The 18,041-nt window shown below is 51.7% G+C and overlaps 1 protein-coding gene across 2 annotated transcripts in view; it reads right to left on the bottom strand.

Annotated features, from left to right (window-relative positions):
* The window catches only part of ZBTB7C (zinc finger and BTB domain containing 7C), a 157,567-nt gene extending 151,170 nt beyond the window's left edge, over nt 1-6,397 (bottom strand). The window contains exons 1-2 of one of the 2 annotated variants that reach the window (XM_064736109.1): nt 6,248-6,397; nt 5,335-5,405 (exon numbers count right to left, since the gene is read on the bottom strand). The gene's annotated coding sequence lies outside the window, so the exon portion shown is untranslated. Of the gene's footprint in view, nt 1-5,334; nt 5,406-5,909; nt 5,946-6,247 lie in introns of those variants that run through there. The other variant, XM_064736110.1, reaches the window with a different exon arrangement.
* Between the last annotated feature and the right edge of the window lie 11,644 nt (nt 6,398-18,041).

Here is an 18,041-nt window from a genome sequence, read left to right as displayed (position 1 = left end):
TGGATGAGCTTTAAGGTCCCTTCCAGCCCAAACCATTCTACAACTTTCTAGACCATCACACACCCCACAACCCAAAGGAGACCATTTCTCTTGACTGGCAAAGGCGACAACTTTCAGATAAGCTGTAGAGCTGCTGATTTTACCCACTGAAAGACCCAAATAAAATGTCCACGTTATGTCCGTAGGGGTGTCCGATAGTTTCCAACAAGGTTCACACTATCTGTGGACCCAAATTTTCCCTGGAGCTACAAGCAGAAGAAGTAATCTTGCATTTAGGGTCCTGAACCATGGTGCAGCTTTGTTATTAAACAGGTGACAGTACCCTGAAGCCTGAGTGCAGCATTTTATGTGCATGTGAGAGTTTACAGAGCATTTGTGTGTCATTTCTGATGAATGGTGCTGCATAAATGTTAGATCTTCAACCCATTGCTCTCACAAATACTATTTCTTCTCTTATTTATTTGTATTGCTGTAATTCATTCAGGTGCCAACCATGACTGAGGCTGTGCCATCAATATGCAGCCTGACAGCAGCAGCAGGAGACAACAGCAGCTGCACAGATCACACAGGAGAACAGGAAGCATCCTGGCTGGTGCTGGTGGGGAATGGTTGGAAAGGCAGAGAATGTCCTCAGATCCCAAGGAAAACCCCAGCAAAGCAAAGGCAAACCGAGCTTTGATGCACAGAGCACCAGTCTAAGTGTTTGACCAGAAGAGGCACATACGCCCCACCTATGGTACAACTTGGGGCCACCATGTCCTCCTTCAAATGAAGGGGTGTGTGCCACCAAAACACCTAGACCATGAGGAACCACAGGCCAGCAGCTCAGGCCTCTGCAAAGCCAGTTCCAGAATCACAGAATTCCTTTTTCAAGGCTGGAAAAGCTCCCTAAAATTGAGTCCTAACGTTCCCCCAGCACTGGCAAGCCCAATACCAACCCATTGTGTCAGCACCCATATTCACATGGCTTCTAAATCCTTCCAGGGATGGGGACTCCATCACTGCCCTGGGCAGACCCTGTCAACATCTGCCAACTTTCCACGAAGAAATTTTCACTAATATGGAATCTAAACTCCCTCATGCAACTTGAGACCATCTCATCTTGTCCATGTGGTTTGTCCTAGCTGTGACAGCCTCCCTAGCTGCCCTGGAGACCTGCTTTCCTGGAGGAGCAACAAACACACAGTGCTGGTTTGTATGGACCAGCAGGATGAGATGCTATCAGCCCACAGCTCTCCTCTGCTCCAAAAGCAGCCTGAAGCAGCGTGCAAGCCCTGCTGCTGCTGGGGAGCAGTGCAGCAGCTGCATTTGCAACACCCCAGCTCTGGTCTGGCAAGGTGTGGTGGCCCTGCAGTGTCCCTGGTGAAGCCAGCACCTTGTCCAGAAGCAGGCTGATGTGGTCCAGCAGCACCTCTGGGGATGTGGGCCAGCTCATGCCAGTCACTGTGCCACCTCCTGTGTCCCTGTCAGATGTGGCACCTGCATGTGGACAGCCACCAAGCTGAAAAAGTGTCACCAGGGTGGGCAGGACCTCCCAGGCATGAAGGTCTGCCAGTATCCCAGTGCTGCTCCCTAGGAATTGCACCACAGACGGCAACAGCAGCAGAGCTGGCTCCTGGCTGTCCTTGCCACCTGGACAAGGTGGCAGTGCCACTCCACCCTTTTTGTTCCTTCTTCTGAGCTCCGTTCTTGGAGCATCCCCTCTTTGGTGCTGGAGAAGGAGCCAGCAGCCTGACAAGGACCACCACTCCCCACTCACCTGCTTCTTGCTCCTCCAAAAAACCCAAATGCAAAGACTTTTCAACCAAACAGGTTACAAAAATAAGCAAGGCACCTCCAGAGACAGCAATGGAGAACTAATATCTTATGAAATGAAACAGATTAATGAGAAAAGTGACTGTTGTTTCTTTGAGCTGGTCATGGTGAGATAAAAGGCAAAGCAAGGCCTGGATCCCTTTTCATAGGAGTGCTGTAAAAAGAGTGGCACAGACTCAGCAGAGCTTAAAATACAGGGCAAGACACACTTTTCCCTCCAAACATACCTGATACTTCCTTCTCTGCCCTTCTTTTTTATCTCCCATACCACTCTGGAAAATGCAAACTTCATTCATAACAGAACCAAACTATTTCCTTTTTTATTCTAATATTTCCTTGTTTTTTTAATAGGCGACCATCTGGGAGTGGGGGAGTAGAAAGGAAGCCCTGAAGCTTTTCAGACACAATAAATAAATTATAAAAAAAAAAAAAGAAGTATGATTAAAACCAAAAAGCATAAACAAACAAGCCATGTTACCCAGAATAATGACTTCAGGGAAAAGCGCCAAAAAAATTGTATAAGCTTCTGGAGCGTGGCAAGAGAAGAGAAGAGAACAGAACAGAAAGTCCTCACTGCTGAGGAGAATGTGCCACTGCAATGGGACAGAGGCTGGGACTACAGGGGTGCCCTAGGCAAGCCAGGGAGGAGAAGGGTTTCACAGAGGCTTGGATCCCAAATTTGTCTTCAGGCACCTGATTTTGATAACTGCAAGCCCCAGTCTACGCACTCTTAGACCTTTTTATTTTCAAATTTTAATTGCATCTGCTCCTCTATGGTGAGACCCCACCCAGAGTCAAGCTTGGGAATCCTCAGTGTATGAAGGAGCTGGAGCCAGTGCAGAGGAGGCCACGGAGATGCTGCCAGGGCTGGAGCCCCTCTGCTCTGGAGCCAGCCTGGCACAGCTGGGGCTGCTCAGCTGCACCAGAGAAGCTCCAGGGACACCTCAGAGCCCCTGCCAGGGCCTGCAGGGGCTCCAGGAGAGCTGCACAGCCCCTGGGGACAAGGCAGGCAGGGACAGCAGCCAGGCAATGGCTCCCAGGGCCAGAGGGCAGGGACAGATTTTGGCCCATTGGGAATGAGGAATTGCTGGCTGGGAGGGTGGGCAGGCCCTGGCCCAGGGTGCCCAGAGCAGCTGTGGCTGCCCCTGGATCCCTGGCAGTGCCCAAGGCCAGGCTGGATGGGGCTGGGAGCAGCCTGGGATGGTTGAAGATGGCCCTGCTCATGAGGCTCCCTTGGGCCCGCGTCTCGAGCTTCTCCAGGTCCCTGTGGATGGCATCCCATCACTCAGGCACGTCAGCCACACTCAGCTCAGTGTCATCTGCAAACACAAACCCCTCTGAGCTATTCCTGCTCTGCAACTCCATCATTTTCGGCAGCAGCACGCCATACTCTGCAGGGATGACAAAGTGGGGGGCACACAGGGCGGATGGCATTGCACAGAACAGATCTGATTTCTCTCTGACAAGCTGGCAGCATGGAGGGATGCACCCATTGCTTCTGTCCTAGCAGGGAAGCATTTTGGGGGAAATACTTGGCACTCAGGGGTCTCCAGCCTGATGCAGAGCATTAAAGGTAATGGGGTGCCTCACGAAAGCTGTGGTGAGGAGGAGAGGGACAGTGTGCAGCACTGAGACAGGGCTGGCAGAAAATGGGGCAGCACAGGCAGCCACGCTCCTGAGACACTGACACTGCAGCAGGGAAGATAAATGACTGGCCCAAGGCCACGCAGCCAGGCAGTGTCCCCTCTACATGACTTTCAATCCCTGCTCCAGCACAGGACTGCTGAGGGATCCTTCAACAAAATGCTATATTGGCTTTGAAATCGTGAGATTTATTTTACACCTGAACACACTCACACATATAAATGTACTTTTTTCCTGCCTCTTTCTCTTGCCTCTATGCAGACGCACCCAAGCACATCTTAAAACCTCTCTGAATAATCAGAAAAAGTAAAAACTTTTTATTTCCCCACTAATGGAGAGAACTCATAGGGGTTAACTTGACTCCAGGAGCTGGGGCTTCACAATGAAGCAGGATGCTGCCAGCAGTCCCACCTGGCAAATCAGTGTCTGTATTTACAATTGTACACCCGGAGACTCTGCAAATATTTCCTAGAAGCTATAAACCCCATCCCAACAATTGCAACGGGAGCAGGGATAAATTAGCTGAAGCCTGTCACTTGGTGAAGTCACGCTGGAGGAGATCCATCCAGGTAATCCATCTTTCTGCTGTGTTATACAATGACACAGTAATGGCCAGCCCAGAGGGATTTCCTTCAGGAAAACTCAACTGTTACTAAAATGGTAAGTTAATACCAAGCAAGAACTCAGCCGTCATTAGACCGAAGGATAGACATGACAGGGAATAAAATATTACAGTCCCCACTCAAATATTTTTATTTACAAGAGCATGAATAGACCTATCTGTAGGCTGCAAAGAGAGGAGGCTGGGATTAAAGAAGAAAAGAAAAAAAAAAAGACCTGCATGCATCGATTCCATCTTTGCCATTTTTCCTAATAAATAGCCTGGCACGGCTGTGCTGATGGGTAGCTGGGGTGGAGGAGGGCACACTGCCCAGCTCTCACAGGGACACAGGACACAAATCTGAGCTGAGGCTCTGCCCTTTTGTGTTGATTAAAAAAAAAAAAAAAACACCCTTAAGAAGAAAGGAAGAAAGCAAGAAAAGTTATGTGGCTAATAAAGGGCTCTATTGTGCCATCAATTTTTTAAGCTTTAATGATTTCGGGAGGAAGTTCTGCTCAGCAATCAATAGCACAATATGGGCAGGAGGGCTCGGAGGAAATTCAGCGCCGGAGCTGCGGCGAGGGCTGGCAGAAAGGGGGGCTCACAGGAAAGGGGGTTCCCCTCCTTCAGCGGGCAGGGGGCTCCCAGCACCCCATACAGGAGCCCTGTTCCCTCCTGTTTGCCCACGGGGTGTGAGCTCCCTCTCCTGCTGCACAGCAGCCAGGGGACAGCACGGACATTTGGGGATACCACGGCTGCTGCCATGGCAAGGGAGCTGGAAAAGCACCCACACCAGCTGGGATCATCACCCCACACTGAGCATATCCCAGAAATTATCACCCCACACCAAGCACACCCCAGGGATCATCGCCCCACACTGAGCACATCCCAAGAATTATCACCCCACAATCCCCACAATGGGACTGAGCACATCCCAGGGATGGTCACCCCACACCAGGCACATCCCAGGGATCATTACCCCACACTCCCCACCCCACACTGAACACATCCCAGGGATCATCACCCCACACAGAGCATATCCCAGAAATGATCACCCCACACTCCCCGACTCTGGGTTCAGCACATCCCAGAGATGCTCACCCCGCACCATGCCCCTCCCCGGGATGCTCACCCCACACTCCCCACAGCCGGGCTGTGCCCATCCCAGGGACACTCTCCTCCAAGCCCACCTGTCCCTGAATCCCACAGCCCGGGGCACACGAGCCTCCCCCTACCCCGGGAAGCGCCGCTCCTGCCCGCAGCAGCAGACGTACCGCATCGCCGAGGCTCGGTGCTGCCGCCGGGATGCGGGGCTCTCCGGGGGATGATCCCGCGCCGGGCAAACCTAAGAGACACGGTGACACAGCGTGAGGCTCTCCAGCATCAGCGGGGACAGCGCCTCGCCCGAGGTGTCACCCTGGACAGGAGCCACAGCCGCCTCCCAGCTCTCACAGGCACGGGCAGCAGCAGGGTAAAAACCGGGCTAAAAACGCACAGAGGGCTTCCCAGCAATGGGGGGATCCCGAGCCGTCGGGTGCCTGTCCCGCTGCGAGGTGCAGGGGAGAAAGGATGGGACGGGACGGGACGGTTCGGGATCACCCCGCGCATCCCGTCCTTCAGGGCAAGGAAAAGCCGATCCCGCAAGTTGATCCCAAACGTCAGGGAGCGCTTCGCGGAGCGGGACCGCACCGGCCGCACCCGCGGGCAGCGGGAACTCGGGCGAAAGTTTTGCCACGATCCAGGGGATAATAATAAAAATTACTAATAGTAATTAATCGGGAAAAAATAATAGCAATTGATCAATAAAAACTAACGAGCGTTGGAGAAGAAGAACGGGGGAATGTCCGACCTGGGAGCCGGGAGCGCCGGTGACAGCAGCGCTGCCTCTGCGTGATGCTGCCGCAGCTCGGGCACCCAGCGGGAGGACCGGGCACGGTCCCCTGGCACCGGGAGGGACGGAGGGAGGGAGGGACGGCAGGGGAGGGGAGATGGAGGAGGGGGGGCCGCCACCACCGCCTCCCCCCGCAGGAGGGTCCTGGCGGGGCTGGTGGATGGAGGAACCCCCGGTCCGCCCCCGTCGGTGAAGGCAGCGGCTCCCACCCGGCAATTCCGGGAGGGAAGAAACAGAGCATTATTTTAAAACAGCAAACAAAACGGAAAATAAATAAATAAATAATCAGAACTTACTGTCTAAAACGAATCAGCAGGGAGGGATCCGCGGGCAGCGCAGCGAGGGGAGCATCGCCCCCGCCGTGGGACGGGACGGGACGGGGCGGGGCGGGGCAGCTCCGCGCACCTCGAGGGGGGCAGCGGCGGCGGATGGCGACGGACAGAGCACCGCGGCGGGCACGGCGGCACCGCCCGCCCCGTCCGGCGGCGCTGGCCCGCGGCTCGGGCGGCTCGGCGGCGGTGGCGAGCCGAGGGCCCGGATGTCGCTGGCCCCGCGCCGGGGGGGCCACACGGGACGCAGCCGTGAGGGGAAGGGGGGGGTGCTGCCCGCCCCGTCGGGGCGCCGGGCGCTGCCACGTGGGACCGCCGGGGGGGGGCGCCCCACCCTTCTGGCTCCCGCTCTCCGTCTCTGTCTCGCTGTCACCCCCCCCCTCGCTTCCCCCCCCCCCCCCCCGAGCCGGGCTTGACAGGTCCACGCGACCAAACAAACCGCGGCGGACGGGCGGGCGGCGCGGCCAATGGGAGCGCGCGGCGGAGAGGAGCAGCCAATGGGAGCGCGCGCGGGGCGGGACCGCCTGAGGGGAGCTCGGCGGAGGCGCCGCCCCGGGGTCAGAGCGCCGCCCGCTGCCCTCGGGGTGCGGGGCTGGGGGTCGTGAGGCGTGGGATCGCAGGGAATGGCCTGGGTGGGAATGGGCCCGAGAAAGCATCCCCTCCCACCTCCTGCCATGGGCAGGGACACCTTCCACTGGCCCAGCTTGCTCCAAGCCCCGTCCGTTCTGGCCCTGGACACTTCAGGGATGGGGCAGTCACAGTTTCTCTGGGAAACCTGTGAGGCCAGGGCTTTACCACCAGCATCCTCCAGTCCTTCTCCCAGAGCTGCTCTTTATCCCCAGCCTGGATTCACCCCAGGAGTCACCTCGCCTCAAGTGCAGCTTCGGCTCTTGAGCTTGTTAAACCTCAGAGGTTCCCACGGCCGGGCTTCTCACGTCCCACACTGTTTGATGATTCCAGATGAATAAACCTAGCATAGTAATGTAAAAAAAAAAAGCCAATACATGGAGCAGGGTGCTACTCCAGCATGGTCATCCTGCTGCGAGACCCCCATCCCGTGTTGTGGGTGAGGGCTTGGTGGAGTGGAGCACAGCTGACGGTATTGCTCTGTTCCTGCAGGGATCCAGCAGCTCTGGATCTTCTCTGCATCCCCCTCCTAATTGCCTCACTCTGCCTGCGTTCTCCAGTGAGAAAGAAAGCTTCCTGATGTGTTTGGTTTCCATGTTCATGTGGATCGCAAGGTTCAGGTGCCGCCAGGTACCCTGTGTGTTTTTAGACAATCATCCCTCAAGCCAACCTGAGAAAACCTGTGGTGATCCTTTATCACTCCACAGCCTTTCAAGGATTGCGTGAGAGAAGAAAATATGATTTGCAGGGAAAATAGACAAAGAACACACCGAAATCCAGGAAATCTATTTTGAAATTTCAATCCATATTGAAATTTGGATATCAAGAAGCCCTCCTAATACATCTAATGATCTTGGTCCCAAAATTGGTATTCTAAAAGATACAATTTTTTTTCTTTTTAATGGTTTTCTTTGGCAGGATGTTTTGGAAATTTGGGGTTTTAACTTCCTTCTTTTTTTTTTTTTTTAAGTCAGACCTAGCCAACAATCACAATTTGCTTTTTTATTTCATCTGCTCTTCTACCCTGTCATCAGGCTCCTGTGCTTTCCCACTGGGTCCCTGAGTGCAGTCAGCACGATGCTGAGTCACAGAAGAGCATTGTCAGCTTAGACTCTGAGCAGGGAGGCTTCCCCCTCAGTATCAACTACTCAGGGACAGCTTCCCTGTGTGTGTTTAGAACATTTCCAGCATATTTGCACTTTATTTTTTTAGGACTCTCATCAAAATGTTTCCAGTGAAACACCATTTCAGGATGTTCTTTTAGGGTTTGTTGTTAGGATTTGTTGTCTGCAGTCCATCTGTTTCAGGTGGAGGAGCCCAGCATGGCAATCCAGCCTGGAATCTCTTCTGTAATATCCAGTAAAACCATTGCTAACAGCTGATCCAGCCTAGGATCTGATTCTGAGTGTCTTAATTAGTCAAAAGTCCCCAGCATTAGTCAAAATCCACCACTAGTAATGTGTTTTTAGATTTAAGGGGAAGGTTTAAATTAGGAGCAGTAGGAGCAGCTGCTGTGAGTTTGCTGGTAGAGGAATGTGTGCTCCTAACAAAAAGCAGAGGCAGGATTTGCGATCTTTCTCATCCAGAGGAAAGATGACATCCAGCTACAAAGCCCTCCATAAGGGGCAGAGGGGATTTTCTGCCCCTCTCTGCCTCCTAGGAAACACTCCCAAGCTTCATCTCATTCTCTAGATCCAAACTTAGCACCTGATTATTTTTAAAACAACAAACTTGTGTAAAACATACTGACAGGAGCAACGTGATGCTGCTGCCTGATCTCCCCGCTACATCTCCTGCCTTCAAAACCACGTGGAGGTGGAATCAAGAGTCCAAGCCCACTGCAGCCAAAAGCACCTTGGAGAGAGTGAGTGACACAAGACTGACATGTACTCAGGATTTCCTCATGCCTTTGTCTGGCAAACACTCACCAGCACAGCAGGGAAGAGGCTGGGAGGGATGGGAGCTTTGGATGGAGGTGTCACAAGGCAGAAAGTGATGCTTGTGTCTGTTTGTGGTTGTTTTCTCCTCCTGCCCAGCCACAGGCAAACCTGAGATGGGATGAAACCAGGGAAGATCCAGCATGAGATTGGAAATGGATGAAATAAAAATATAACTTTTCCTGCTTCACTTTGCTTTTAGTTGTTTTTCAGGGTCCTGAGTGTATTAATTGGTATTAATTACCCTGACCAACTTCACCTCCACCCATTAGTCCAGAGGCTCTAAACAGCACCCACCACTCATTAGTCCAGGGGCTCTAATTAGGCTTTGAGCACTTTCCTGAGCTGTGTTGTTGTAGTACTTGGCTGTAGTCCTGCCTGGGATTCTGTCTTGGGTAAGCATCATACCCATGTTGTCCCCTTGTTCGCAGTCCTGCTCCTGCTGTTTCCAAGTGGATCCTGGATCCAGTTCATGCTCTTACCTTGCCTAGGATTCCTGGTAGTTTCTTTTTACCAGACCTGGCCCTGATGTTCTCTTCAGATCCAGTGGGATGACATCCCTGCCTGTGCTGTGGTCATCCATGGTTCTTGGCTCACCTTAGCATGGCAGGAAGGATCACTGAACCTGAATGCCCACAGCACCTGGGAGCCATAAGCACACTGTTCCTAGACCACATTCCCTTCCTGGCTCTCAAGAGCACACCTTGTGACTGTAGGACTCGGCTTGTGGGATCAGGAAGATGTGGGCACCCCTCTCTTACTGCCATGTTTGGTCCATTTGTACTTGGTCAAGTACTCTGAGGAATTTCCCAGCAGATTTCTGATGTGTCAGGTTTATCCCCTCCTGAGAGCAGTAACTCAGCTCTGCTAGGAATGGCTCAGCTCCGGCACCCGCTTGTAATGTAATTGAGTGTGGAAATTGGCAGGAGAGGTAGGGAGCTACCTCATCTTCATGCACATAATCAATAGCAAATCATTACTTAAAAAGTAAAGTGGTTGATGGTGTTTCTGTAGGGCAAGACATGCCCTGCATTTTCAGTCTTTGATTCACACTGCTTAGCATGCCATGAGATGGGGCTCAGCGAGTGACTCACATTGTAAAAGCTCTCCAGTTAGCTCCTGGTGCTCCCTCTCAGCAAGTGTGTCATGATTGCTTCAGCATGTCTGTGTCTGTTCTCCAACCCAGCTCCCAAAGCCTTCAAGGCCCTTTTAGGGATTTCCCTAAGTCCAGACGCTGGAGGGGTGGCACCAAAGCACGCACGAGGCTCCTGCCAGGATCAAGGCACTCTCACTCTGGATTAGGTCCAGCCTGCATGAAGCAGAGCATGATACAGCTCAGTCCACCTGCAGACACTGGGATGGCTGAGGGAGCTGGGAAGGGGCTGAGCCTGGAGCAAAGGAGGCTCAGGGGGCCCTTGTGGCTCTGCACAGCTCCTGACAGGAGGGGACAGCTGGGGAACAGGGCTGTGCTCCAGGGAACAGGGACAGGAGCAGAGGGAATGGTCTCAAGTTGCACGAGAAGTTTAGATTGAGTATTAGGGAAAATTTCTTCACTAAAAGATTTTCCAGCTTTGGCACAGCTGCCCAGGGCTGTGATGGCATCCCTGTCCCTGGAGGGATTTAAAAGCTGGGTGGAGGTGGCTCCTGGAGACATGGGTCAATGGTGGCTTTGGCAGTGCTGGGGAAATGGTTGGACTCGATGGTCTTGGAGATTGCTTCCAACCTGAATGATTCCATGATTCTCTGATAGGAAATCCACAGCTTGGGGAGCACAAAGCTGTGGCAACCTACTCCATCTTGCAGGAGAAAGGAGCCTTGCTCCTGACTTCCACCCCATATGAGGGAAAAGCCATTCCCTTATGAAGAGGGTGACATGCTGAAGCTGTGTTCTCTGTGTTAGTATTCTCACATCCATTGCAGATGCACCTTGGTGCTCCTGAATTGTCCTAAACACGAGCTGCCCATCTGGGTGCTCCTTCTCCAGTGAGGGATTCAGCCAAGGAATCCAATCATCCTTCTCTTACCATTGCAAGTTGTTTGCTGTACTTCCATAACCTTGTCACTCCTTCTCTTACCATTGCAAGTTGTTTGCTGTACTTCCATAACCTTGTCACTGATTTTGGTCTGGAGCTGCCCCTTCAAAAAGTGACAAAGGTTGGTAGGATTCCTTATTTAGACACTGAGAATGCAGGGAGTGTTCCTTCACTGTTGCTTCCTGTTCTCTCCTTGCACTGACAGCCAGCTGACTCTGCTTTGGTTCCCTGGAGCTACACTGAGATTTCTGTAAGTTTGGGTGGGTCCTTGGACAAGAGGTGGGAATTGGGAGACCCTAGAACCAGGCTGCTTTGGCTGAGAGGAGGACAGCACAGAGGAAGGGCAGCAGCTTACTTGGGGCTTGCAAGATCTGCAGCCATCAATGGCCTAAGTTGCCCTCTCTGGGTCTGCAGCAGGACAGAGGTGCTGGCATGTGACCCTATCACAGAATCCCAGGGTAGTTTGGGCTGGGAGGGACCTTAAAGCTCATGTCCCATGGGCAGGGACACCTTCCACTAGCCCAGGTTGCTCCCAGCCCTGCCCAGCCTGGCCTTGGACACTTCCAGGGATGGGGCAGCCACAGCTGCTCTGGGCGCCCTGTGCCCATGTCTCACCTCCCTCACAGTCAGGAATCTCTTCCGAACATCTAATCTAAACCTCCACTCTTTAGGACCATTAATCCTCCTGAGGACGCTGCTCGTTTTCTCTGGACTCCTAAACCAAAAGCAGTGACAGAATTCCAGCTGAGCTCCGGGGGAGCGTGAAGGGTTACGGAGAGCTGTGCGGTGACAGGCGGTCCTGGGCAAGGCTGAGCACGTCCTGTGGAGGCCAGCCAGCAGGGCTGACCTGATCTAACAGGGAGCTGGCGCTGGATGCTTAACTTCAAATGGCCCAGGGACTGAACAGATGGCTCCTCTTTATTTGCATGCTACTTGGATTTGTGAGTCAAACAGAAGAATAACTTAATTTTTGACATTTGCTTCTCCTCAGAGCCCGGCACAATTTATGTTATACTGGCATTTGCGTGAAGGATGTTGCTTTAGGCACTAAACCCATCCTGGCTTTAACCCTAAAAGGAGCCAAATAGGCAGGAATCGTATTCCTCCCCAGCTCTTTTGTAGGCTCTGCCAAGGGATATCACACTTACCCAGTGACCAAAGAATCAGGAGAAAACAGTCATTTGAGGCTTGTGGAAGGAAGGGGCAGGGTTGGAGTTAAACTGGACTGGAAAATATCTCATTTGTAGGCCTGAAATGAGAAACTGTTTGTGGATGAGGTTTACCTCCTATTAAAAATACCCTTCAAGGCCTGTGCAGTTAGTCTTGAGCACAGGGGATAAATTTAGTAGAGTCTTGTTCCTGCTGACATAAACTTAAGTGAAAATAATATATATAGCCAGGGCACAACATCTGCAAGCCAATTAAAAACCTGGCAGATCACACCCCAGATGACAGTTGCCATGACTAGTGTGTCTGCGTGCCACCCCTTGGAGAGGGAAAAAACAGATCCTGCTTGGCTGTGCAGCATCTCTATACATCTTCCAATGCCCACAACAGCCAGTGGTGATTATTTGATAGCTGGCGCCCCAGCAGCATGTCATCCTCGCCCTAACGCCTGTGCCTGCTGTCCCCAGTAATCCTTTGTGGCCACATATCTGATATTCATGGGTCTGACTGTAGGTCAGTTATAAAAGTCACAGGGTAAAAGAATAAAGCTCATTTTCTGGCCTTATTGTAAAGACATGAGAGCCCGGGTAAGGGTGCGTGTGCTTTGACCAATGAAAACACATTTTTTTCAAAGGCTGTATTTGAAATACTTAGCACAAAGAGATGGTCTTTGTTTTCCAGCAGGCAAAGTGCAGTTCTCCTTCACCTGTAATTGTAAACAAAATATCAAGTGCTGTTTTTGTGGATGGAAGATAAAGCAGGCAGAACAGGGAGACCCATACCCTTGAATTCTGGTGCTACAATACCTTTTCCAGACTGTTTGCAGCATCTCTTGCATTCACTGTGATCCCCCTCTTGTGGTTAGTCCAGTGCCTGCAAAATTTCCATGTCCATGCCTGTCAATGCTCAGTGGCTTTGGGTTCCCCAGCCAGTGCAGCTGAAATATGGTGGCTTCACAGTCAGCTGGCCCTCCCTGAGCTGCTGTGGCCATCCTGCTGTGCTCTAGAGGACAGCCCCAGTTGTGAGGCAAAGAGCATTGTCCCAAACCTCTCCCATAGACTGTTGCCTCAGCAGCCTCAGTTTGTCAACCTGTTGAGAAGCTGCTGGCCTTGTGTAAGCTCTTGAGATGCTCCTGTTGGGAAGTAAAAGGTGCCTTAAACCATATACGTGCAAGCAGACACATTTTCCTCTGCCACATGGACAGGCCATGAGCACATAAAGGAAGGATTTAACAGCCCAGCTCATGGGCTGTAATGTGTTATTTTACAATAACTTGGTCCTGTCTGATGGCATGTTTCGCTTCTGGCCTGAGCCCTCAGTGCATAAAATACGTCCGAAGCACACAGCAACTGCAGTGTTCCTTGGATGTAAATAAATCTCCCGTATCATCCTCTCTACATCCCATGTGAAGCATGGATTGGATTTTAGATTAGATACTGGGGAAAATTTCTTCACTGGAAGGGTAGTCAGGCATTGGCACAGGCTGCCCAGGGCAGTAGTGGAGTCCTTATCCCTGAAGGGATTTCAAAGCCCTGTAGATGTGGCACTTGTGGCACTTGTGTGACAGTGCTGGGGGAGCAGTTGGACTAGACAAAAGTCTTTTCCACTCTAAATGATTCTGTGATTCTATGAAAAAGCTCCTTTTCAGTTCTGACCCTACTGAGTTGTTCAGCTTGAAAATGAGTCTGATCCCAGCATTCATGTAGAAGTACTTGGGCTGGGAGCCACGGCATGGAGTTCTGATTCCCCTGAGTTAGCCCATCATCTCTCTTGTGTCTTCTGGGAGGCCAGGATCATTGTGGATTGAATTCAATCAAGTGGCTTCTCAAGGCCTGTTCTTCCCCCTTCCTTTGGTGTTACAAGGGGCTGGGACAGATACTCTGTGCTCTAGGTCCTCTTTGGGATCCATCCTTGTCTGCAGGTCCCATCTACAGACATCCAGCAACAAGACCTCTTCAAATCTCCTCATAACTTTCCATCTCCTAGGTTGGTCTGGGTTTTATTTTTTTTTTTTTTTGTTTCAGAAGCAAGATGCCCAGTGTTGAAATAGCCTGACATTTCATGAGGGCCCTTTGTGAGATGTGACACAAGCGTATCGTGATTCTTTTCTCCATGGCTCTCATCGTGTGAGACTCTCCACAGCCCCAGGCCTGCACCAGACCCACACACAGCTGAAAAACAGCTCATAGCCGGAGGGCTGCTGTGATTAGGAGCAGCGCGGGGCTGTGCTGCGTGGGGAGAATAAGGAACTGCACTCCCTCTCGTGGCTGTGCTCTCCCCTACCTTTTCCTGCTGAAGAAGACCCTAAAACTTCACTCACAGAGCCAGTGCAATATCCCCAGCATATTCCAGAGCTAGCAGCACAACACAGCCCAGCATTCAAGGCACTGGGAGTTCAGCTAAAAGTTTTGTCAAACTATTAATTGTTTGGGAAAAAAAAATAAAAACAGTCCATGCCAGATGTCTGCCTTAGGCTGAAGTTCTCTGGAAAGTTTCAGCCAAAGTATTATGTCCATTTCCAAGAATGAGGGGAAAGCACAGTGTTTTGCCCAGTTTTGAAAAGGAATAATTCCATGAAATTGCAATAACAGAGAAAAGCCTCCATCTATTGAAGCAAGAGCATGAAATTTGGCCCTGCTGTCACAAAAGTGCCATTTGCTACTTCCAGGAAAGTTTGTTTAATTTTGAATTAGTTATAAGCTCTGAAAATCATGGTTAGCATGTGCTCGACAGATCCGGTCACAGATTAACAGCTCTGTTCTCTGAGGACTGTCTGCAGTAGGCACGCTCCAACTCAGGCCTGAAAAGGCTGGAGTATGGAATGGCTGTTTCCAGCACTGGAAATAAAAACCAAGGAGCTCGGAAAAGCTAGGAGGAATAGAAGGTTCAGACATGAATGTTGTGATGGGGTCAGAAACAAGTAGGTGCTGTTGGAGGGCTCTTATGAGAGGGGTAACACCAGCTGGCCTAGGAAAACATAATGAAAAAGCTGCTGTGAGAGTCAGACCAGGCACCTTCTCCTGCTCCTCCATAAATGCTTCCCTTGGTGGCAGAGAAAGGAAGGACAGGTTCCACCAGGTCAAAAAAGATGATTCTTTCCCTGTGCCCCTGGGCTCAGGTGAGAGCCCACCTGCAGAGCTGCCCCAGCCCTGGCTCCAACAGCACAAGGAGCTGGAGCTGCTGCAGCCAGTGCAGAGGAGGCCACGGAGCTGCTGCCAGGGCTGGAGCCCCTCTGCTCTGGAGCCAGCCTGGCACAGCTGGGGCTGCTCAGCTGCACCAGAGAAGCTCCAGGGACACCTGAGAGCCCCTGCCAGGGCCTGCAGGGGCTCCAGGAGAGCTGCACAGCCCCTGGGGACAAGGCAGGCAGGGACAGCAGCCAGGCAATGGCTCCCAGGGCCAGAGGGCAGGGACAGATTTTGGCCCATTGGGAATGAGGAATTGCTGGCTGGGAGGGTGGGCAGGCCCTGGCCCAGGGTGCCCAGAGCAGCTGTGGCTGCCCCTGGATCCCTGGCAGTGCCCACGTCCAGGCTGGATGGGGCTTGGAGCAGCCTGGGACAGTGGAAGATGTCCCTGCCCATGGCAGGGGGTCAAGGAGGTGAGCTCTAACTCTTCCCAGTCAGAGCATTTCATGATTCTAAGATCCTGTCCCTTCAATATTGGGTCACCTCCTGAGCTGAGCAACCTTCCCATGCAGGGAGAGTTTCTTCTCAGAGTTTGGTTGCCACGCCGTCATCCCAAAGGCAATTTCAGAGGGAAAGCAGGAGTGCCTCAGGAGCATGTCTGGGATGCTTTCAGTTGGTATGTGATGGAGATGTACTGACTGATCCAGGGTGTCCATGGGAGCATTTTCCATCCAGCAGCATGGCATTGCAGAGACTTGGGGCAAACTGGAGCTCTGGGCTGCTCCTCCCGGCAGCCTGCCTCTGACATCTGAAGCTTGCGCTGGGTGTCTGGACACAGCCCTGCAGCGTGCCCCGTGGACTCAAGTGCAGATAGCATCTGACTCCCTTGGCCTGCCAAGAAGATTGCCTTGCTTTATAAGGCTGCCATCCAGATGCCAAAAACACACTTTTGCCATCCAGCGGAGGGAAGGTTGTTAAGAATGGAGGCGTTGACACAACCTGCCTTTGGGGGAAATGGCACGGAGCAGCATCCCTAGTTCAAGAGGCTGTCTGAGTTTAGCAATAGTCTCTTGTTCCCAGGCTCTGGGCCAGGATAAATGGGCTGCAGTGTACTTTGGGAAGGATGGTTTTGCCTCCAGGAGAAAAAGAGCTTAGCACAGCTCTGCTGGGAGTCCCTCTTAAGCTCTTCCACACAAAGGGTTGGGTGCCAGTGCCTCAGATGGGCTTGTTGCTGGCCTTCCCTGGGTGTAGCATAAGCTGCTGTTAGCAGGTACTGTGGGAAGGGGATTGAGAACCAAGAGAGGCCTATGGGTTTAATTTGCTTTTATGAATTAGTCTGAGTGGATGCAATGGCCTCTCCATGATGGGAAGGAGGAGAGGAAGGGCAGAGATTAGGATGACTCCTGTCTCTGTGCTCTGAGCTTTGCGTGTTCCTCACCATGCCAAGTATTTTAATGCCTCACACGGTATCTGGGAACAATCAGAGAACAAAGAGCACCAGCCCTACTCCCTGCCCAGCCCCTGCTGCCCTGGATGCAGCCCTGCCCCTGAGTATGGGTGGTGGATGAGGCAGGAGCCCGGCAAGGCCTGGCCTAGTTGAGAGGTCTTGGGGACATCTCCATGGGCTCCATCCAACTGCTTTGCCCTGGAAACCTTCAGGTTTCAGGATTGTTTCCCCTGTAAGGGAATTGGAACAGGCACAAGAGCTGGAGTCTCATGGCCCACATGGTTCTCATCCCCACTGAAGAGGAGCATGGCTGTAGCTCAGATCTGCGTGTGGCCAAAAAAAGGGTCTTTTCTGTTAACTGAGATGTTTGAGGCCATCTTTGGCCTTGCCTCAGCCACCACCCCGTGACAAATCTCCTCTGAGCCCTGTGTCATGCCCACCAGTCTCTGTCTTGGTACCTAAAGCATCTCACATGGCATTGGAGACCAACCTTTAGGTAGATGAGGTAAACCCTTTCTGTTCATGCACCTCATGATGTTCATGCAACCCTGATTGTCCTAGGATGGGCTATTTCTGCTGCTCAGCTCTACAGTAACTTTCTCAGGTGTTCTGTTCAGCCAGGTTTTCTGGATTAATGGACCAGGGGAGAGTGGTGGGATGTTCAGTCACCGCTTCCCAGAGAGACTCCACAACTCTCCAGAAGAGATGACCCCAAAATCTGTGTCAGGGAGCAGAACAAGCTTCATTTCCCTGTTGGAGATTTTTTCAGAAATGGCTTAAAAGGCAGCTGTGGGGAGCAAATTCTCACAGCCTGTTTCTGTAAACAACTAGGTTCTCAGGGTTCTCAGACAGTTTTCTCATAACAGGTAAATATTCTATCTTTGGCTGTTTTGGGAAAGTAAAAGTAAGTTTTGAGAACACAAATCTTGGTATTGGAAACAAAAGGAGGAGTTGAAGTTTTCTCTACAGCCTATCGGGAGCTCAGATTTTGCAATATGCATGAAGTGAATTAGCACTGTTATAAAAGGTGTCTAATTTGATCAATAAACTGGAGTCAAAGCTGACCAACAAAGGTGGGTCGTCTCCCTTCACTTCAACATTTCCCCACCCTGGATTTCAACCTTTCCTGCACACAGATACAAAATCCCCATTTCCTACTTGAGAAGCAGTAGGATGGAGACCAAAGATGATGTCTTTTAATGGTTTTTACCTAGAGCAGATTTTTGTATGTAAATTACATACACCTTTAAAAATAAAGGGTAACAGCTTCTTGAAAGTCCTAGGCTTATTACACTCTACTAAATTTCCTTAATTACTGAATTTGCAAATGTTACCAGAGCAGTGGAGCAGTCATACTCCAGGTGAAGCCCTGGTTTATTGAGGAACTGCTGCACCTTTTGACAGAAGCCAACTTCTCCACAGTTGCAT

The sequence above is a fragment of the Zonotrichia leucophrys genome, chromosome Z, assembly GCF_028769735.1.
Source record: "Zonotrichia leucophrys gambelii isolate GWCS_2022_RI chromosome Z, RI_Zleu_2.0, whole genome shotgun sequence".
NCBI classification, from domain to species: Eukaryota; Metazoa; Chordata; class Aves; order Passeriformes; family Passerellidae; genus Zonotrichia; species Zonotrichia leucophrys.
The sequence above is the reverse complement of the archived record's forward strand: the minus strand, read 5'-3'. Positions and strand labels throughout refer to the sequence as shown.